Raw genomic sequence first — 22,926 nt, 5'->3', positions numbered from 1 at the left:
GTGTTAGCATACGGTATTTGTATTTCTCTTTCTGACTTACTTCACTCTGTATGACAGACGTTAGGTCCATCCACCTCACTATAAAAATTCAATTTCATTTCTTTATATGGCCAAGTAACATTCCATTCCATTCCATTATGTGGTATATATGTGCCACATCATCTTGATCTATTCATATGTCGATGGACACTTAGGTTGCTTCCATGTCCTGGCTATTGTAAATAGAGCTGCAATGAATATTTTTGTGCATGACTCTTTTTGAGTTATGGTTTTCTCAGGGTATATGCCCAGTATTGGGATTGCTGGGTCATATGGTAGTTCTATTTGTAGTTTTTTAAGGAACCTCCATTACTGTTCTCCATACTGGCAGTATCAATTTACATTCCCACCAACAGTGCAAGAGGGTTCCCTTTTCTCCACACCCTCTCCAGCATTTATTGTTTCTAGATTTTTTGATGATGGCCATTCTGACCGGTATGAGGGGATATATCATTGTAGTTTTGATTTGAATTTCTCTAATGATTAGTGATGTTGGGCATCCTTGCATGTGTTTGTTGGCAATCAGTATACCTTCTTTGGAGGAATGTCTGTTTAGGTCTGCTGCCCATTTTTGGATTGGGTTGTTTGTTTTTTTGATATTGACCTGCATGAGCTGCTTGTATATTTTCGAGATTAATCCTTTGTCAGTTGCTTTGTTGGCAAATATTGTCTCCCATTCTGAGGGTTGTCTTTTGGTCTTGTTTAGGGTTTCCTTTGCTGTGCAAAAGCTTTTAAGTTTCATTAGGTCCCATTTGTTTGTTTTTGTTTTTATTTCCATTTCTCTAGGAGGTGGGTCAAAAAGGATCTTGCTGTGATTTATGTGATTTATGTCATGGAGTGTTCTACCTCTCTAAAGGTTTTATAGTGTCTGGCCTTATATTTAGGTCTTAAATCCATTTTGAGTTTATTTTTGTGTATGGTGTTAGGGACTGTTCTAATTTCATTCTTTTACATGTACCTGTCCAGTTTTCACAGCACCACTTACTGAGAGGCTGTCTTTCTTCCACTGTACATTTTTGCCTCCTTTATCAAACATAAGGTGACCATATATGTGTGGGTTTATCTCTGGACTTTCTATCCTGTTCCCTTGAACTATATTTCTTTTTGTGCCAGTACCATACTATCTTGATTACTGTAGCTTAGTAGTATAGTCTAAAATCAGGGAGCCTGATTACTCAAGCTCCATTTTTCTTTCTCAAAATTGCTTTGGCTATTCGGGGTCTTTTGTGTTTCCATACAAATTGTGAAATTCTTTGCTCTCGTTCTGTGAAAAATGCCATTGGTTCTTTGATTGGGATTGCATTGAATCTGTAGATTGCTTTGGGTAGTACAGTCATTTTCACAGTGTTGATTCTTCCAATCCAAGAACGTGGTATATCTCTCCATCTGTTTGTATCATCTTTAATTTATTTTTTCAGTGTCTTATAGTTTTATGCATACAGGTCTTTTTTCTCCTTAGGTAGGTTTATTCCTAGGTATTTTATTCTTTTTGTTGCAATGGTAAATGGGAGTGTTTCCTTAATTTCTCTTTCAGACTTTTCATCATTAGTGTATAGGAATGCAAGAGATTTCTGTGCATTAATTTTGTATCCTGCTACTTTGCCAAACTCATTGATTAGCTCTAGTAGTTTTCTGATAGCATCTTTAGGATTCTCTATGTATAGTATCATCATCTGCAAAAAGTGACAGTTTTACTTCTTCTTTTCTGATTTGTATTCCTTTTATTTCTTTTCCTTCTCTGACTGCTGTGGCTAAAACCTCCAAAACTATATTGAATAATACTGATGAGAGTGGGCGACCTTGTCTTGTTCCTGATCTTAGTGGAAATGGTTTCAGTTTTTCACCATCGAGAAATAAGTTGGCTGTGGGTTTGTCTTACATGGCCTTTATGTTGAAGTAGGTTCCCTCTATGCCTACTTTCTGAAGGGCTTTTATCATAAATGGGTGTTGAATTTTGTTGAAAGCTTTTGCTGCACCTATTGAAAGGATCATATGGTTTTTATACTTCAGTTTGTTAATATGGTGTATCACACTGATTGATTTGCGTATATTGAAGAATCCTTGCATTCCTGGAATAAACCCCACTTGGTTATGGTGTATGATCCTTTTAATGTGCTCTTGGATTCTGTTTGCTAGTATTTTGTTGAGGATTTTTGCATCTATGTTCATCAGTGATATTGGCCTGTTGTTTTCTTTTTTTGAGACAACTTTTTCTGGTTTTGGTATCGGGGGATGGTGGCCTCGTAGAATGAGTTTGGGAGTGTTCTACCATCTGCTATATTTTGGAATAGTTTGAGAAGGATGGGTGTTATCTCTTCTCTAAATGTTTGATAGAATTCGCCTGTGAAGCCATCTGGTCCTGGTCTTTTGTTTGTTGGAAGATTTTTAATCACAGTTTCAATTCAGTGCTTGTGATTGGTCTCTTCATATTTTCTGTTTCTTCCTGGTTCTGTCTCAGAAGGTTGTGCTTTTCTAAGAATTTGTCCATTTCTTCCAGGTTGTCCATTTTATTGGCATATGTTGCTTGTAGTAATCTCTCATGATCCTTTGTATTTCTGCAGTGTCAGTTGTTACTTCTCCTTTTTCATTTCTAATTCTGTTGATTTGAGCCTTCTCCCTTTTTTTCTTGATGAGTCTGGCTAATGGTTTATCTTTTTTTTTAATCTTCTCAAAGAACCAGCTTTTAGTTTTATTGATCTTTCCTATTGTTTCCTTCATTTCTTTTTCATTTCTTTCTGATCTGATGTTTATGATTTCTTTCCTTCTGATAACTTTGGGGGTGTTGGTTTCTTCTTTCTCTCATTGATTTAGGTGTAAGGTTATGTTGTTTATTTGAGATTGTTCTTGTTTCTTGTGGTAGGATTGTATTGCTATGAACTTCCCCCTTAGAACTGCTTTTGCTTCATCCCATAGGTTTTGGGTTGTCATGTTTTCATTGTCATGTTTTTCTAGGTATTTTTTGATTTCCTCTTTGATTTCTTCAGTAGTCTCTTGGTTATTTAGTAGCATATTGTTTAGCCTCCATGTGCTTGTGTCTTTTACAGTTTATTTCCTGTAATTGGTATCTAGTCTCATAGTATTGTGGTCTGAAAAGATATTTAATATAATTTCAATTTTCTTAAATTTACCAGTGCTTGATTTGTGACCCAAGATATGATCTATCCTGGAGAATGTTCCATGAGCACTTGAGAAGAAAGTGTATTCTGTTGTTTTTGGATGGAATGTCCTATAAATATCAATTAAATCCATTTCTTTAAATGTATCATTTAAAGCTTGTGTTTCCTTATTTATTTTCATTTTGCATGATCTGTCTATTGGTGAAAGTGGGGTGTTAAAGTCCCCTACTATTATTGTGTTACTGTCAGTAAATACTAAATACTGTTAGCATTTGTCTTATGTATTGAGGTGCTTTTTCTTGGGTGCATAAATATTTATAATTGTTGTATTTTCTTCTTGGATTGATCCCTTTATCATCATGTAGTGTCCTTCTTTGTCTCTCGTAATAGTCTTTATTTTAAAGTCTATTTTGTCTGATACGAGAATTGCTACTCCAGCTTTCTTTTGATTTCCATTTGCATGGAATATCTTTTTCCATCCCCTCACTTTCAGTCTCTATGTGTCCCTGGGTCTGAAGTGGGTTTTTTTGTAGACGGCATATATATGGGTCTTGTTTTTGTATCCATTGAGCTGGTCTATGTCTTTTGGTTGGAGCATTTAATCCATTTACATTTAAGGTAATTATCGATATGTATATTCCTGTTACCATTTTCTTAATTGTTTGGGGTTTGTTTTTGTATGTCTTTTCCTTCTCTTGTGTTTCCTGCCTAGAGAAGTTCCTTTAGCATTTGTTGTAAAGCTGGTTTGCTGGTGCTGAATTCTCTTAGCTTTTGCTTGTCTGTAAAGGTTTTAATTTCTCCGTCAAATCTAAATGAGATCGTTGCTGGGTAGAGAAATCTTGGTTGTAGGTTTTTCCCTTTCCTCACTTTAAATATGCCCTGCCACTCCCTTCTGGCTTGCAGAGTTTCTGCTGAAGGATCAGCTGTTAACCTTATGGGGATTCCCTTGTATGTTATTTGTTGTTTTTCCCTTGCTACTTTTAATATTTTTTCTTTGCATTTAATTTTTCATAGTTTGATTACTGTGTGTCTTGGAGTGTTTCTCCTTGGATTTACCCCGTATGGGACTCTCTGCACTTCCTGGACTTGACTATTTCCTTTCCCATATTAGGGAAGGTTTCAACTATAATCTCTTCAAATATTTTCTCAGAACTTTTCTTTTTCTCTTCTTCTTCTGGTACCCCTATAATTCAAATGTTTGTGCATTTAACATTGTCCCCGAGGTCTCTGAGACTGTCTCTGAGATTATTATAGTATAATATCAAACATATTGATTTCATAATTTTGTGAAGTTTGATAATGAAGAAAATGCAATAGAGAAGACTTTTATGTGAAAATATCTTTAGATATTGTTCATGTTATTGATAAATTCAAGAAATATATAAAACAAAATGTTTATTTTTAGTCAGCATCATCTGCCAAATGGTGTTATTCTGATTCAAGAAAGATTTAATATTTCTTTACGATTTAACTTCTTTTATTCAGTAACAAATCTTATGGATTGATTACTTTTATTTTATTTGTATATATTGCACTGAAAACCAGAGAAATGGCCTCATTTTTCATAGGCATCTCTACCTGAATTCCTTGCCAATCACTGAGAAAAATGCTATTTAAAAATTTCCTCATCTTTTAAATGATTAAATATACAAGTATTGTAAATTGGTAATAAAAAATTCTACTTGGGTTGAGTTAGTAAATATGAGGGATTCTTATTTATAAAATAAATGTGTTCCTAACATTGGTAAACAAATAATACACTATCACTTAAAAAATACTAGAAATTATGTGTTCAGTGAATAATATTCATAGATAAATCTTATTTTAGATGTCCTAATGGAATTTTTAATGGAATTTCTTTGTAAATACTACTTTGTTTTAGATAATTTTGTTTGTTTGTTTGTTTGCGGTACACGGGCCTCTCACTGCTGTGGCCTCTCCCATTGCGGAGTACAGGCTCCGGATGCGCACGCTCAGCGGCCATGGCTCACGGGCCCAGCCGCTCCACGGCATGTGGGAGCTTACCGGACCGGGGCACGAACCCGTGTCCCCTGCATTGGCAGGTGGACTCTCAACCACTGTGCCACCAGGGAAGCCCTAGATAATTATTTTTATAGATCAAATTTACCTCATAAATGTACATTATATAAATAATTTATTAAAGACTATCATTCTGTCCACTTTTACCTGAGAGAAAAAGTGCTCTATACGTTTTCTTTATTTTCCTCAATCATACTCTCCTGACCACTCCCACTATTTCCTCAGTCCAGGGCTTGCATGAACCTTGGACAAAGGGTCTGGAATTTTGGTGTCACTATGTTACATATACCCCATTTGCAGGATGACAGAGGGAGAGTGAGTCACGATCTCTGATCTCTGCAAGCACTCATCAAGAGCAGCATGAGAGATCTGGAAAGAATTCACCCCAGGACCTTCCATGTCCTTATTAGAATTGTATAGAAGAGAAAATGAGTCAGAGGTGAACATCAGACTCTATAAAAAGCTATTCTCTCTTTGGTATCAGATATGACATTTCATTTCTAGGAAGCACAGTATGATGTAGTGTTTAAGAGCATGGGCTTTGCATCAGACAGCTCAGAATGCACATCTGACACTTTAAACAGCTGTTCAACTTTGGGTAATTTACTTAACCTTTCTTTAGCTTTCATTTCCTCATCTGTAATAGAGCCTTGAAATAATACCTACCTCCTAGAGTTATTCTGAGATTTAATGAGATAATACATGAAATCACTAAAATATCTGGTACCACCTAGTAAGAACTGCATAAAAATGTTGGGCTGTTGCTTTGTTATCATAATCATCCATGGAAAAATGAAGGAGAAACTATAAGAAAATATAGGAGAAAACAGAGTCCTTAACTTTCTAGGATTAGAAACATTATCATTGACAGAGAAGGGCAATTCTGAATTCAGTTATGCATCACAGTACTCAGAATAAGGTACGATCAAGGTACTTTTCTCCTAGTAAAGCCCCTTGTTACTCAGATATATTCTATTTATGTAATTTATATTGTGTAATAAAAGACAGTGTTAGAGCAATAAACGTAAGACTGGTCTAGAGGTTAGCCAACCTGACTGAGATGTACAGCTTGCAGATTCGTTCAAAGTAGCATATTTCAGAGTGAGCAATATTCAGATGTGTGGAAGTGGTTATTGGCTTATGAACAACAAAAGTCTCGAGAAACTTGTTTCCATAGGTTTCTATATAGTGAGTTATCTCTAAGGAGACAGCGGTACCACTTGTGTGGTCTTGCTCTAGTCTAAATATTCAATGTATCTGATTTATTTTAGATTAGCAGTTCTGCATTTTATTTTAGTTGTTCATTGCATTTTAAGAAGCAATCTAGTTGGGAAAAGTTGGGAAGAGTCTGTTAAAAATATTTTAGATATTCATAATTCCTAATCATTCAATATCCATATCCTATTACGATTTGAGTATCTCTACATGAGGTCATTTTGGCTGATGATTTTATGTTTCAAGATTCATCATCTCTACTCTGACAGGGTGATGAAAATATCTAGGAAAATATTATATAACTTTTGAGGCACAGAGAGATTTAAGGTAAAGTATCTCTATTAAATTGTGACTTTAGAAAATATGACTCAGTCAAAAACAGATTTGCTCTTCCATTTCAGCAATTTCCATTTATTTTTAAGAAAATAAGAAAGGCTACTGAAAAGCACTGTACACAGTATTACATTTTTTGGTACTATGTGCACTGTCTTAATGCATTACTATTAGGCAATTTAATGCATTACTATTAGGCAATTTATATTTATATTAGGCAATTTATATTTCTTAGGAAAACTAACTGTCCTTGTCTAATATTCATTGATGTAAGTGATTTTATATAAAAGATCTGCATTCATTCTTTTCAGAATTATATTTACAGAAATAATCTGCAGAACTTCTGTTGTTCTGTCACAAGACCATGTGATGTAAAATGGAAGTTAACAGCATTCATCTTTGAGATTAAGGCCCTTGGTTTAACAGGAAGGGTCTTGCATATTTAGAAATCTGGCTGAAAACGTAAAATAGGATTTAAAATATGTCTGATGAGCTTCACCTGGTCTTTCTGTTCCACTGTTCATCATATCCATTACATACATCTTTCAAATCTCTTTTGAAGGAGAACATTGGTAAATTTTTTCTTAACTTGTATTGTTGTCACGGCAGTGGTTGCCAAAATCATAGATCAGGTGAATGGAAACACATGCTTTCCAAATTATATGTTTATATATAATGAGGGCTTTAAAGTTGGGCCATTGGCACAGAGTAGTCTAACAATGCAACACTTACAGAAATATGTATGTGCCTGTATATATATGTGTGTCTGTGTGTGGGTGTGTTTTTTCTACTATATGTATATATGTATGTGTAAAATATATATGAGTTTTGCTTATGTATGTATAATATATATATGAGTTTTGCTTATTCTTTAAACTACAGTACTATACATAAGAACTTTTGGCTTAGTGCTCTGTCTTCTAGATCAGTGGTACTCAAATTTTTTTTAATGTACACACCATCAGTAAATTTTTAAAACAAACATCCTTTCTGCCACAGTTATAAATTCTTTGTACTACTACACTAATATGCATATTACTAAATAGAAAAAATTAAAACTTAAAAAGGATATTTTAGTTTATTAACACTGCGGAAAAACTTTCTCACTTTTTGCTCTGTGTGATTTGAAAATTTGGAAAAAATCTCGGTTTTATATATATATATATATATATATATATATATATTTTTTTTTTTTTAAGTCAAGGTGATCTTTATTAGCTATGCTACTTAACACTTCTGGTTCTTAGCTCCTTCATTTGTTAAATGGGGATAATAATGCTTATCATATGGGCTATGTGGGAACAGAAAAAAAAATCTATACAACATCTGTCAAATAGTAGAGTCCAATAAAAATAATTTCCAATATTGTTATATCATTTGGTTATTATATCTACTGCTCTGTGAAGTTAGTACAACAGATTTTTTGAATGTAATATTTAAGCATAACATACATAATTTTCACACTAAACAATTTTTTTTAACATCTTTATTAGGGTATAATTGCTTTACAATGGTGTGTTAGTTTCTGATTTATAACAAAGTGAATTAGTTATACATATACATATGTTCCCATATCTCTTCCCTCTTAAGTCTCCCTCCCTCCCACCCTCCATATCCCACCCCTCCAGGCGGTCACAAAGCACCAAGCTGATATCCCTGTGCCATGCGGCTGCTTCCCACTAGCTATCTACCTTACGTTTGTTAGTGTATATACGTCCATGCCTCTCTCTCGCCCTGTCACAGCTCACCCTTCCCCCTCCCCATATTCTCAAGTCTGTTCTCCAGTAGGTCTGTGTCTTTATTCCTGTCTTACCCCTAGGTTCTTCATGACATTTTTTTTTTCTGAAATTCCATATATATGTGTTAGCATACGGTATTTGTCTTTCTCTTTCTGACTTACTTCACTCTGTATGACAGACTCTAGGTCTATCCACCTCATTACAAATGGCTCAATTTCGTTTCTTTTTATGGCTGAGTAACATTCCATTGTGTATATGTGCCACATCTTCTTTATCCATTCATCCGATGATGGGCACTTAGGTTGTTTCCATCTCCGGGCTATTGTAAGTAGAGCTGCAATGAAAAATTTCAAAGGTCTGGATCTCAGCTCATTTTATTTTGATATTTGCCTTTAACTAGGTATTTATTGGATATAGTTGATAATCTACTTTCATTCTCCCTTCCTTTAAGTCTTGCATAGGTTCTTCTAGTCAGTGCAAATGTATTTAATTCATATTCATCAAAAGAATCTAGAAAATTTAAATATTGGTTTACCAGGTTTTATAATACGATAATAACACTGGACAAATAATTATGGGATGAGTCTGTGGACACTGGGAACCCACTGTGAGACAGTCTTGGGCCAAAATTCTACCTTTTTCTTTTTTCTGCCAGAGATTCTTGAGCCCAAACTCTACTTTTTTCTATTTCCTGCTAGTTTCAATGATGCCTCCACTAAATGAGGTTGAGATACCAGAAATTCCTTAAATAATGTAGAGGGGGAATCCAAAGACTTAGAGAGATAGGAATTTTTAATTGAGTTTTGCTATGACTCTTTCATCTTCACTTTTACCATGTACCAAGAAAGGACCCCAAGGACACTCCCTTAGCCAAGTACTAAAATATATATTAGCTATGTAAAGATTAATATTTTTGAAAAATGCTAGGGAACAAATGTCTCTGGTAGGCCCAGTATGAAAGTTTCAAAAGATCCTGGCTTTGAAACTAGTTCCCTGACTTAAGAGTATGATAGGATCTCCAGTTGGCAGAGTCTCAGAGGCAGTAATTAATCAGCAGAAAATTGTCATCTGTTACTGAAATAAGCAGTAGGTTAGTGGGATAATCACAGTAGCTTGACCTATAAGGGTCTTTGTGGTTAATTGATCATGGGATCCCTAGAACTCTAGTAAATGGGGAGGCTTGTAAAGTTAGGCTTAATTTAAAAAAAAATCTAAATCTGGAAATGAAGGTGTGATTTGAGTCACATGGGTGAGAGTCATGGTCACTCTCTCAATGTCCAGACATGAACCAGTTCACAAATCCTTGCAGAAAGACCCTGGGACATTGGAATAATGTCTTTCTATGTGTTCTCAAAGAGATTTACAGCCATTTATCAGGAAAACTCCGAGTTGAGGAGAAATTGTGGGCATTATTGACTACCGACTTCAAATTACATAAACACTTAAGACTCAGAATATCATTGTGGGTGCTTTTGGAGATCAGTGGTCAAGTGGAGTTGGCCTCTGTCTGCCTACAGTGGGTCCCTGTGTCCATGTACATTTTCTCTACCATAGTTATTTCTCTGGTTCCTGAAGGCATAGTTGTAACAGACAAATTTGGCTGCAGACAGATTCCCCAAAATAACTGTCTGATAAGAGGAGTGAAGGCTGTTATGGGAAGAAGGGCTAAGACTCTGGAATTTGCACCTCTAACTAAAAAAGTTATATATAAGCAGTTCTGCACCTCAGGGTGAACTGCAACACACATTCTCAAATAAGGCAAATGTTTTTCTGTGCAGAAGATGAAAGGGTCTAGGAGAATGACAGGGGACTATTGTAAACCCAGCAGGTGGTGATTCAAATTATACTTATTGTTCTAGGTGTAGTCTATTTTCTAAAACCACCACTGCCCTGCACATGCTATGTAGCTATTTTTCCGGAAAACACTTTTTAAGACCATTCTAATAAGCAGAGACTACTAGAAGCAATCTACTTTCACCTGAAAGGCACAACAGTACACTTGTGTTCTGTGGGGCTGTGCTGTGTCCTACTAGGGCAAAGCCAACTCTCCTACTCACCGTCATATTCTAAACCATGATCATCTCATCATTCCATTTCACTCTGATTAATGATATCATGTTATAGCACCTTTGCAGCAAGAATTAGTAGATGCCCTTGATACCTGATTTGGTAGATTGTATTTTCCCAAAATGGCTGCAGTAGTGTCTCCAATCCCACATACTTTTTTTGCACAATGGGATTCTGACACTCCTCCCACTCAAAAGTAGAGTTGATTCTGTCTTCCCTTCCCTGAAACTGGGTGGGCTTTTCTAACTGCTTCAATCAGAAGAGCACATCAGAAGTGGTGCTATGTGTCCTGTTGGTCTGCGTCATAAAGGATAAAATGATTTCCATTTTACTCGGTAGAATATTTGTGCTTGAAGTCTTCACTTGCCATATAAGCAGAAAGACTCTATACTGTAAGGAAACAGAAGGATCATACAGAGAGACCTGAGACCACATTCAGGGAGAGATACTTGGCCTTTCTCCAACTGCCTCAGCACCCCATCTGTTCCAGTCCCAGACACAATCTGACTGCAACTACATGAGAGATTCTGAGCCAGAACTGCCCGGCCAAGCCCTTCCCACATTCCCAGTCACAGAAACCTTGAGAGATAATGAAATGATTGTTGTTGTTTTAAGTCACTAAGTTTTAGAGTGATATGTTACACAACAGTAGACCCCAAACACTTGGTAAGATATTCACCTGTCCAGGGTGGAATATAAACCCAATGAAAATGTATGTGCCTGTCATCTCAGAGAAATTTCTGGTACTCTTGTAATACAGGGCGTGTCAAGATATTGCATCCAAAGTGAAGACAAGTTTCTATATTTTGCAAAACTCCCACCACTTAAGAAAGGAGGTTTGGGGGGTTTGAAGGCAATAATTTATCACATTTGGGAGCAAGTAAACCCTGCTGCATCGTAAGAAGCTCTACTACTTGGACCTTATGTCATAGTGAATCTAATTCAGTATTCACTATGATAGACTGGGATACACGGAAAGCCCCATTAGGAGAATTGCGGTGCAAGTCTCTTGATTTCCAGAGCAGAACTGTACTTTTTTTCAAGAAATATTTATTGTCTTCTAAAGAAATAACACCTGGTTTGCTGTTGAGCCTTAGAGATACCAAGTGGCCATGCAAATCGAATTTCTATAACAAGCAGGGAGTTATATGACCCACTGAGCCATAAATTTGGATAGTGGATCATCATCAGTTATAAAATTAGGTTTGAGTAGGTATTGAAGGCACCAGGATGTTGCATGGTCAGGTGGCTCGTGGTCTTAATGCATCTGCTTTTGCTGCATTGCCTACCTCTCCCTCACCCTGCAACTAAGGCATCATGGGAACCGAGGAGAATATTCAAGCCTGATTTAGATATATGTGTGTACAATGTGCTAGAACCAGTCTGAAGTGGGATGCTGCAGGTTTATACCTTACCTGAGGGATATCCCACAAGTGTGACCAGGAAGGGAAATTCTCCCTGTGGTCAGAATTTCAAATGATACATGTTTGTCCACTTTGCTTAGAAAGAGAGATGAGCAGAGGTGTGGAACTATAGATTCATGGGAAGCTGTTAATAACTCTGTGGGATAGCCTTATATTTGTAAGGAAGGATACTGAAGGATTGGTGATAAGGAGGCCTAGAAAAGAAGTATGTCAAATGAAGTCTCAGAGGTGACCCAGAGTCTGAGAATATTCATTTTACACGTGAATTCTCTGCAAAGAGGATTCTCAGGGGTCTTTGAGACCATTTCAGATGGTCCACAAATTCAGAACTATTTTCATAATAATATTCAGACGTTATTTGCAGTTTTCACTCATAATCTTTCATGATTATAGGGTGGTATTTTCCGGGGGCTACAAGATATGTGACAGTTCAACATGTTGACTGTAAAATCAGATATGAGACTTCAGCTGTCTTCTAGTAAGACAGACATTAAAGAGACTTGCAAAAATGTAAAATAATGCTATGCTTACCAGCTACTATTTTATTTTTCATAAAAAAGTTATGTGTTAATAAAGAATGGAATTATTGTTAGTTAAAACTGAATAAAATAGATTTCACAATTTTCTCAATTTTACTTTCTAATATATATAACTTATACCAATAAAACACTTAGAAGTTCACCATAGCTTTTTAGGGAATGAAGGAGTCCTGAGACCAAAAAGTTGAAGAACCATTCTCCTAGTCTATCTCCTGCCTTATTTTCATATTTATTTCTGTGTTTTGGTTCACCTTCCTAAGAATTTGTCTACTGAATTGTATTTATTAAATTATAACCATTTCTTCAACTTATCAAGGCCATTTGCATCTGGATCTTTATGGGTCAAGATTCACTATTTCTCTTTCCCCCATTTTTTTTTTTTTTTTTTTTTTTGCGGTACGTGGGCCTCTCACTGCTGGGGCCTCTCCCGCTGCGGAGCACAGGCTCCGGATGCGCAGGCTCAGCGGCCATGGCTCACGGGCCCAGCCGCTCCGCGGCACGTGGGATCCTCCTAGACCGGGGCACGAGCCCATGTCCCCTGCATCGGCAGGCGGACTCCCAACCACTGCGCCACCAGGGAAGCCCTCTTTCCCCCATTTTTGATCACTCTACAAATGAAAAATGCTGTTCCCTACTTTATCAGATAGCATCTCGATGAAAATATTTCTCATCTTTGGCACAGATTGATCGTGGCTGGGAACCCACTGATAATTATTTGTCGTCATGGTTCACCATGATGATGCATCAGTCCCACACTTAAGTGGTCTAAACCACATTTTCCCACTTTATTACTGATCTGCTCTTCTTGGACAAAAACCAAAGCCACAACAAAGTCACGTGGCTATACTAGATTGCAATCTTTTAAAACCCCAGGTTTCTCCTTCTAGTCTACAACACATTGGCAGGATTCAAATTCAAATTCTTTGTCTTCTGTGCTGGGTAGACCCTGGAACGTGAGTCTAGTTCTTTTAGCCTTCCAGCTGTTGCTCTCTGCCGGGCCCTCTCTAGTCTCGTCTGGGCAGGCACATGTGCAGGTCAGCCAAGGGTGTGCCATGTAGATTTTGAGTATCTTGGTAGCTACAGCCTTTCCAGGATTTTTCCCCTTAATTTCCAGCTACTGTACTCTGATAGCCTCAAACACCACCACGTCAGAACACTTCAAACCGTAAGAACATTACTTTCTGCTTGAGTTGTAATCATCCTGTGCTTCACAGAGAAGGGAGTGTCCTCAGGAGAGGTTATATAAATGTGGATCTCACACTATGCAGTCCCTTCCTTCACAGGCTCCCTTCTCCCTGTCCCTGTTTTTGTCTGCTTTAGATGCTTTCAGTACCTTGAAATAGCTGAAGTTTTTGGTTGTTGTTGTTAATAGAATTTGTAATAATTATCTGTGCGAAGGTTAGTTCACTATAAGATAAACCACCATAATCAGACTGCCATTTGATTTTAAAACTACTTTTTACAGTTTTTAAATTTTTACAGTTCTAACAGTAATATAAATTTATTTATATGTCAAATCCCTGGGCTTGTGAATAAAAGATACTCTCTTTAAATTTAAAATCAAATAGAAATCATAACTTAAAGTCATTATTAATCATGTGTTTTATTTTGCTAACTCCCTTTTACACACATACACAGACACATTCTTATTCTTGAAGACAGCAATCTATTTCTATGAGGACCAAATTAGTAATAGATACCGCTTCTTGTGGGAAAGTAAGATAAGGGGACTTCAACTCTTACCTTCCCTCCTAGAACACTGCCTACCTTCAGGACTGTGATAGTTAATTTTTTGTGTCAAACTGGCTCGGCTATAGTGTCAAATACAAATCTAAATGTTGCTGTAAAGGTATTTTTTAGATATGATTAACTTATACAATCTTTAAGTAAAGAAGCTTTAAGTAAAGCAGATTTCTCTACATAATGTAGGTGGGCCTTATCCAATAAGTTGAAGGCCTTAACAACAAAGACTGAGGTTTCTGGTAGAAGAAATCTTGTCTTAAGACTGCAACACAGAAATTGTGCCTAAGTTTCCAGTCTAATGGCCTGCCCTACAGATTTGCCCTCAATAGTGCAAGATTAACTCTTACCTGAGTTTACGGCTTGCTGCCCAGCCCTACTGGTTTTAGACTTGGCAACGTCCACAATTGTATGAGTCAATTCTTTAAAACTTCCCTTTCTCTCACTACCTGTATGTCCTATTTGTTCTGTTCCTCTGGATACAAGGAGAATACTTAGGAACTCATAAAGAATTGAGATGCTGATGCTTATTTTTGCCAAATTTTAAACTGCTTCATCCCCATCTCAGAAATGCTTTCCAACATCTATTGACTTTGTGATTACTTTTAGTGAACATTTTTATATCATAAACAAAAAATTTTAAAAATTAACATTTATTGACACCATCTTGTTTTTACTTTTGAAAGAATTAGGAAAAATGGAAGAATTTGAAGAATAATCATTTATTACTTTGCAATTAAATAATTGAATAGTAAAAGAAAATATTCAAGATATAAAAGAATTAATGAATTACATTAATTTCCGTAAGTTTACAAATTACAAGGAAATGCACCAAGGTTACACTTTTGCGAAAAGTTCTAAATTATGCACAAACATGTTTTTCTTGTTTTGTTTTGTTTTTAAAGGTTGAAAAACCTTTTATTCAGAAATGTTGAAATGATTGCATGCTAATTTGAATAGCTAGGTTGTAAAAAAATGACTTAAAAATTCCCTTTCTGATGTCCTCCATGAGTTGGATTCCATTATATGTGTCTTTTTTTTTTTTTTTCCAAACCTCTAATTTCAGACTGGAGTTCAGCAGAAATATATATGGCTTACAGTTTCCCTCAAATCATTCTTGGGCTCCTTAAAAAGTGCTAGACCTTTGAGCAAACAAACAGGTTACTGGAAATAAGCTGTTTGTTATAGGGAAAGACAAAACTGTGGGTGATAAAGGTTCCTTATTCATCTTATCTCCCCACTTCTGTCTTCCTCAGTTTGCTGTTATTTGTAATCTCCAGTCCAGCATCTCCCTTAAGCCCAGTCAGTTTGCTTTTAAGTATCACACAAAATAGAAATCAAAGAAGATGACTTCAATTTTATGCCATTTCCTTTTCTTGTCTTATCATTTTTTTTAAATTTACAAGATGTAAAGTTGTTAAGTTATTCACAAAAAACGATAGTGAGATTTTGAACTTAAATCTGGAGGTAAATAATGCTAGTGGCATTGTGTCTCCTCCTTAAATGTATGAGAGAAAGAGGAAACTCCCATTAACTCACAGTGACTGTCCTGACTCTATCAACTCATATGGCTGCAGCATGTGGCTGCACTTCATACTGACCTCCAGTCTGGGCTGATAACACACGGGCTTTTCACCATCAAATATTCAGTTTATGAGCGTTGCAGAGATCACAGCTCATAGGTGAATTTATGTGGGTTTTTTTTTTTGGTGAAAATCAAGAAAAATGAAATAAAAACATGTTTTCAAGGGAAAGTTTCTATAGCATTTGAATTTCAGGATCCTTCCAATGAGTTATTAATTGAGAAGAAAATATCCATCTATTAGATGTGGAATACCCCATAACAATAAACGCAAAAGCCCAGTGACTTCCTGTGCTTGGAGTGAAGTAAAGGCATTGCGCCTGCACAGTAGAGAAATGGAGTGGGAACAGCATTCCTGTTGAGAGTATCATCACGAGGGCTGTTCCCTGAGATGTTCCCTCCATTGTGCTTCTCTAGAAGATACAAGTGTCCTGATTGTTTATTTCCCATCAAAGGTGAAAAAATTGAGAGTCACTCTTTACTGCTTGAATGGAGAATTGCACAAACGTCTCCTTGCCAGCAAGCAGAAAATAAGCACATCTGGGCCAAACTTGCCTGGAATGCAGAGTGGGCAAAGGGGAAGCCAGGAGTGCTTTAGAAAACAGCCTTGTGTGTAGCGCCACTCTCATAATCCAAGTGTAATTGTGACTAGTTCTGTTGAAGCTGGATAGTGTATTTTAGTTTTTTCCTGTTTTTCAACACCCTGTCTTCTTTCTTAGAGAAGTTAATACACCAGAGTAACCACTAAAAGTACAATAAAGCTATCGAGAAATTTGAGATCAAGTCTGTGTATGGCTTGTACAATAGTAAGGAGTTTTCTAAGGTCAAGTGAAGACATGCTTTCTGATAACAACCATTCTATAAGACTTGCCTTAAACTGAATGACATGGAGGAAGGGAAAATGCCGTTGGCTTTTCATTTGTCATTTTCTAGCACATCCCCAGGGTCTAGGTGCAAAACCTAAAGAGAGGGACCAACCTCCCCATTCTGGAAGCTGATGCACCATGGCTCCAGTTCGGGTTGGACCCACAGGCTCTTTGGAGAGTATGTAACTTTGGGGTGATGAGAAATTGTTCTCGTCTCGAAAGCACTGTTCCTATAGCACCTTTTCTAAGGGCTATGGGTGCTGGACATCAGGAAGCAGGGTGCTTCAGAAAACCCTGAGAGAAATAATCATAAGCAAATGGGAAAAACCCCAGAGAGTCTCAGGATAAGTGGAGCAGTCTGTGCAGATGGGCTGTTGTTGTACAGGGGGGTCTGTAATCACGTAGGCCAGCAGACTATGAATTCATGTCAGTGTGATCTCAATCGAACCCATAGTTTGGGGTGGCCTGGGGACATTTGAGTTATATATATTAATAAAACTGATGAACATTTACTTTTCCCCATTACTTTACTAGATGATATTGAGTTAACAGTCCCTGAACTGCCTTGTAACTTAATGTCACTCATTACTGTTTACACATTAACTAAATATACTCAATTGAGTAATCTTACACTTGACTTGTTTCTATTTATTTTTCTCACTGCTAGCAGCTTTCGTAATTTTTTTCTATTTCTGTAGCACATACAAAGAGTTATATATGAACACAGAGTGAAACAAAGAAATCTGCCTATTTTTTCAGTATGCCTGAAAAATAAATAGTGGTCATAGTAATGGCTTCTTTGCATATGTATGTTATATTCTTTTGTGGGAATTGGAAAATAATTAAAAATAATTTGCATTTGCATTACAGTTAATGTTTTATGGCCCTTTCATAATTTAGATCTCAGTCTGGCTTCCCCGAACTCTGAAATCTGGGTGAGGCAGATGTTATTATTCCCATTTTATTAATAAGAGACATAGAGCAGTTTGATTGGCCGTCCTGGGCAGGAAAATTACTGAACAAGCCCAGGTCTTAAAATCAGGGTGTGGAAGGACCAATTTGATTGATTCATTCAGGAAATAGTAAAGTATTTTTACTCTGTGTTTCAAGTACTGTTCTAGGTGTTAGATACCCCATAGTGAACAAATAAGACTAGAATCCCTGCCTCCATGAAGCTCACATTTTTATGGGGGAGACGTGGAATGTGAACAGAGAAAAGAGTAAAATATGCAGTGTGCGGGGCCGTGATGTGTGCTCTGGAGAAAAATGAAGCAGGATTAGGGGGAGTGTGTGTGTGTGTGTGTGTGTGTGTGTGTGTGTGTGTGTGTGTGTGTGTGTGTGTGTGTGTGTGTGTGTGTGTGTGTGTGTGTGTGTGTGTGTGTGTGTGTGTGTGTGTGTGTGTGTGTGTGTGTGTGTGTGTGTGTGTGTGTGTTGGGGAGGGAGGATGGTATTTTAAACAATTTTCCAGAAAAGATTTAAATGATAAAAGACCTGCAGGGTTGAAGCGAGTGAGCCATGTGGATATGGGGGAAGGACACGCCAGGCAGGAGGGGTAGCCAGTGAAAAGCCCCAAGGCTTGCCTGGTATGTGAGATAAATAACATGGTGACCAGGCTAGGAAAAAGAAAAAAAAAAGAGAGGGAAAGCCATGAGATCAGAGAGGTATGCAGCAACCTTTATATTTTGATTTCCAACTTCTCAATGACATATCTCTTTCAAGAAATTTTCTTTGCATTTACGAGGGGATTTTTAGACCCACTTTGGAATATGCGTTTCTTCCCTTTGGAAAGAGGCAGTGGAGTTGATTTTGATCCCAGCAGCTATGAGAAGAAAAGCTGTACGGCAGCACTCTTCCTTAAATGCAGCCACAACCGTAAACATTGAGGAACTATTAGCAACTGCTTTGGGGTGGGAGTGGGGCTGCAGGGGAGGCCAGCAACCCTCAGCCAGCATTGTACTTACAACGTACAGCACTGTGAGTTGTACAGCACCTCAACTTACAATGCACATGTTTCCAGACAGTTTTCCATTAATCCACTCTCTGCCGCATTAATTTTCAAAGTGTGGTCCTAGTAGGAGCAGGGACCTGGGAATGTTAGAAATATAAATTTCCAAGCCCCATCTCAGATGTGCTGAATCAAAAACTTTGGGAAGGAGCCAGAAATCTGCATTTTTATCAAGGCTTCATGTGATTCTGATGCAGGCTAAAGTTTGAGAACCAGTAGCATCAGGAGGAAAACCGAACCGCTCACTCAAGTGCTTCTCCAGCTGGACTCTACCTAGATCTCCAGCCATATCCCATCATCTTCCCTTAGGCTCAGTAAGCTCCAGCCACACTGGCCCATACCCCCATGGTTACTCAAGTTTATACCCATTTTTCTATCTCTCTTTGCACTTTCTTCTTTTCCAGGAGACTTTGCAATTCTAGGACCTTCTTTATGAAATCAGATTCACTCTTCTAGACCCAACCAAAGCATCCCCACCTCGGCACTCCCATAGCTCATTATTCATAAACAGCACCCCAGTTCATAACCACTTATATGTGAGTTAATTGTCCACATGTCTTCCTTCCTTTCTAGACCATAGACTCTGTGAGGACTGGGGCCATGAGCTTGGATTGTGTCAGCAGTGCAAATACGGTGCCTGGCCCATAGTGACTTGAAAGCCTGTCCTTTATACTACTGTTGAATGAATGAAGGACAAGGAATTAAGCCACCATCAGCTGTTGATATTTCAGCAGATATGTGTGGCCACGGTTGCATTAGAAATTCAAAGGCAGTGCTGGCAGAAGGGGATTCCAAGGAAAGCATCTGGTTGAGGGGAGAGGTTTGGTCTGAACTATGAGGTGCTCTCTGGGGAAAATGGGTTCCAAAGGGGAGCCCTGGGCTTTGGGCAAAAGGGGAAGCCAGGAGGGTACTGGACTTTCAGGAGGAAACTGAAAGGCTGGAGCCTGAACTGAAAATGGAGGTCAGGGAGCCCGAAAGGTGATGTTGGCCCAAATTGTCAGGGAAGCAGTTGTGCATAATAGTCATGCTATGGTGAGGGTCTGGACAGCTTTCAAATCCGGGGTTGAATCTTGTCTTCCACAATTAGCTGTGTTACCGGAGTGTATTATTCAGTCTTCCTAAAGCTCAGATTCCTTTTATATAAAGTGGGAATAGTTACAATAGCTAACAATAGGAGCTAACATTTATCGAGCATTTCCACAGGTTATTTCTTTACTCGTCACAATCACTCTGTGAAGTCGGTGTTCAGGTCTCCTGTTGCACAGCACAGAGCATTTCCACAGGTTATTTCTTTACTCGTCACAATCACTCTGTGAAGTCGGTGTTCAGGTCTCCTGTTGCACAGCACAGAGACTCACTGGCTTGCCTAGAGTCAAGCGGGGAGGTGGAAGGCGGGGGTATGGACTTGAGCCTAACCGTCTGGCCCTGGTACCGGAGTTACTGCCGTGATGTCGTGATGTTATACCACCTCTTTAGGGGTCTGTGAGATCATATATGGAAAGCACCCAGCAAAGGGACACAATAGTTTGAGGACCAAGCTTGTTTCAGGATGTGAGACAGAAATAATCCCAGAATGTGGGGAAGAATTTGGGGATAAACAGCAAATCCCTCCGTGTTTCTGTCTCAGTCCCTTGGCTCTGGCAAGTCTGTTCTCCTAAACTCTGCTATGTTTGCCCATTAACCTTTTCTCACCTGATATTAACCCTATCCTTATTTCCAAAAAGAAAACTGCTGTTTCAGAGTCCGTGGCCTTAATCCAATTATGAAAGGTGATGTTTCAAACAACACAGTATTAGCTTCTGGTGAAAAGCATGGGAACTTCCCTCTCTGAACACCTTAGAGAAAGCAAATGAGTGGAAAGGCATGGTGTCCAGGTCTTTTCTGTTTCTGAGAGTGGGATCTTCACCCTGTGGCTTCGATTCACAAGAATACCACCTGTCTAAAGAGTTTCTAGCAGTCTCCTGACATAAAGACAATGCAAAATCTCTGTGCTACCCCTAAATAACAGCCTCTATTTGGCAAGCAAGGGCAGGCACATCTCACCTGGAATGTTTTCTCTGAGCTGCACAGAATGAGTGATTCACAGGGCTGAGGAGGCTTTGCCCGATCTAGAGGTCTTGGAGAACACTACTGAATGGAAAGCCAGGGTACGTCTGTCTGCTGATTGCAGAAAGGGCAGCCCCTCCCAGCTGACTTTATTGGTGAGCTCCTTGCCCTACACCTTCTCCCCTGGAGCCTCAGGAAAGGAGACAGGAGCACCCATAGAAGCTGTTGTCAGGCTCAGTATCATCAGGTGACCTTGACATCCAAGGCCACAGGGTTGCCCTTCATTTCTTCAGTGGTTCCATTTTAACGCCTCTACTTTCGTTGACTTTCCACCTGGTGTTCAGTGAGTTTGTCAGGCAGCAGGGTTTGGCCTGTCCTGCCGTGGGCCTGGGAAAGTCATGTGTGTACCCGTCTTTGTACAGAGTGAGGAATGGGCCTGTTACTGATTGAATCGTGTTCCTCAAAAAAATACGTTGAAATACTCACCCCCAGTACTTGTAAATGTACGCTTAATTGGAAATAAAGCCTTTGAAGATGTAATCAGCTTAAGATCAATTTAATATAACTGGTGTCCTTATAAGAAGAGGGAAATTTAGACACAGACAGACACAGAGAGGAGAACATCATGTAAAGACACAGAGACACACAGAGGGAAGGCAGCCATGTGAAGACGGAGGCTACTGCAAACCAAGGAACACCTGGGGCTGTGAGCTTTGGGAAGAGGCAAGAAAAGATCCTCCCCTAGAGGTTTTGAAGGAAGCATGGCCCTGCCAACACCTTAATCTTGGACTTTTAGGCTCCAGAACTGTGAGAGAGTAGATTTCTATTGTTTAAGACCACACAGTTTGTGGTCCTTTGTTATAAGGCCTGAGGGAACTAACTCAGGGTCCCATTCTAGAAGGGACAGGAAACCGGGGCCTGAGCACTCGGGGAGCGAAGGGTTCCCTTCATGAGCTTCAGCGCCTCTTTCAGATGTCAGGGTGATGACAGGGCAGGAGGCGCTCTTCTGGAGCTCTGGGCAGTGGTAACACCAAGGACAGTCTTTCCCCTTGTACAGGGGATGTAGGGGTTGTTCCTGCCGCCCTCCCCCCCTACACACCCCCATGATGCAGCGCAGCAGCTACAGCCCAGCCTGCGATCACCTTTCCAAGCCTGGGCTGCTAGCTGTTGTGCTTCAGGCTGCAGGCCACCCCTCTGCTCCTCACCTGGTTGGGAGAACCTGTCATCACGAACCACAGGATTCCAGAGAGGCAGCCTGGCCAGTTACCTTGACAACCTCATGATGTAATGCTCTAAACCACTTCCTGGCTTCAGGTCTAATGAGATTCTAGGCGCTGCTGGCTCCTCCCAGCCCAGGCGGCAGGCAGCTAGGGTGAGAGCAGGAAGTTCATTTTCAGCGATCCCTTTTGTGATACCAATAGGATGCATTTGCATGAGCAATCAGAGGGGAATCGAACTGTCTCCTAGCTGCGTGGAGAGCCTTGCCCAGGGGACCTGAGATGATTGCCGGCAGGTCGGTTTTTGCTGTGGGCGCCCAAAGTCTGCTCTGCTGCTGTGAGGCTTTCCTCTTTCTCCTTGGATGCTTTAGTTCGAATCCCCTGCATCAGTTCAGCAGTAAAGAATGAACATGATCCTCAGTAAAATGGATTGCTGAGAACTTCCCTACCAGAACTAAATCCTGAGTATATCGGAGAATATACCAAGGGATTTCATAACAAAGCCGTTTCTCTTGGTCTCCAGCCATTCCCCCACCCACCCACCCACCCCAAAATGTTTAGTGTTTTGAAAGCATGTTTTTAAACAGCGAAGGTCCTGGAGCAAAGTCGACATCAGCACTTCGCATGCATGCTTTACAGCCCTTTCTAGTCCTTCTGAAAAGTAGCCCCCAAACCACATCCCGATTAGCCAGAAAGTGGGAGCGGGGGTGGGTTCCTTTCTCCTTCTGCAGCTGCGCTTTGACAGAGGCTTAAAGCGGGTGCGTGCCTGGCTCTGTGTGTGAGAGATTTTATTCGTTTGTCTCTTTCAATGAGTAAGTGGCCATTCACCTCCTAACGGCACGCAAGAGAGGTGGTGAGCAGGCGGACCCATGAGCTCTGTCTCTCCACGGCTGGTGTTGACGTCAGCTGGAACGAACCAGCAGGTGGCGCTGGGGAGCGAGTGTCAGAGGTGCTTCTC

At 39.2% G+C, this 22,926-nt stretch overlaps 1 long non-coding RNA gene across 1 annotated transcript in view; it reads right to left on the bottom strand.

Annotated features, from left to right (window-relative positions):
- LOC132508511 (uncharacterized) overlaps window positions 1-22,030 on the bottom strand; it is a 36,586-nt gene extending 14,556 nt beyond the window's left edge. Inside the window, exon 1 of the long non-coding RNA XR_009536616.1 lies at window positions 21,957-22,030. This is a non-coding gene — a long non-coding RNA (uncharacterized LOC132508511). The remainder of the gene's footprint in view (window positions 1-21,956) is intronic.
- Window positions 22,031-22,926: the final 896 nt, after the last annotated feature.

Source organism: Lagenorhynchus albirostris, chromosome 18, assembly GCF_949774975.1.
Source record: "Lagenorhynchus albirostris chromosome 18, mLagAlb1.1, whole genome shotgun sequence".
In the NCBI taxonomy this organism is placed as follows: domain Eukaryota; kingdom Metazoa; phylum Chordata; class Mammalia; order Artiodactyla; family Delphinidae; genus Lagenorhynchus; species Lagenorhynchus albirostris.
Note: the sequence above shows the minus strand (reverse complement) of the source record. Positions and strands in the feature narration are given on the sequence as shown.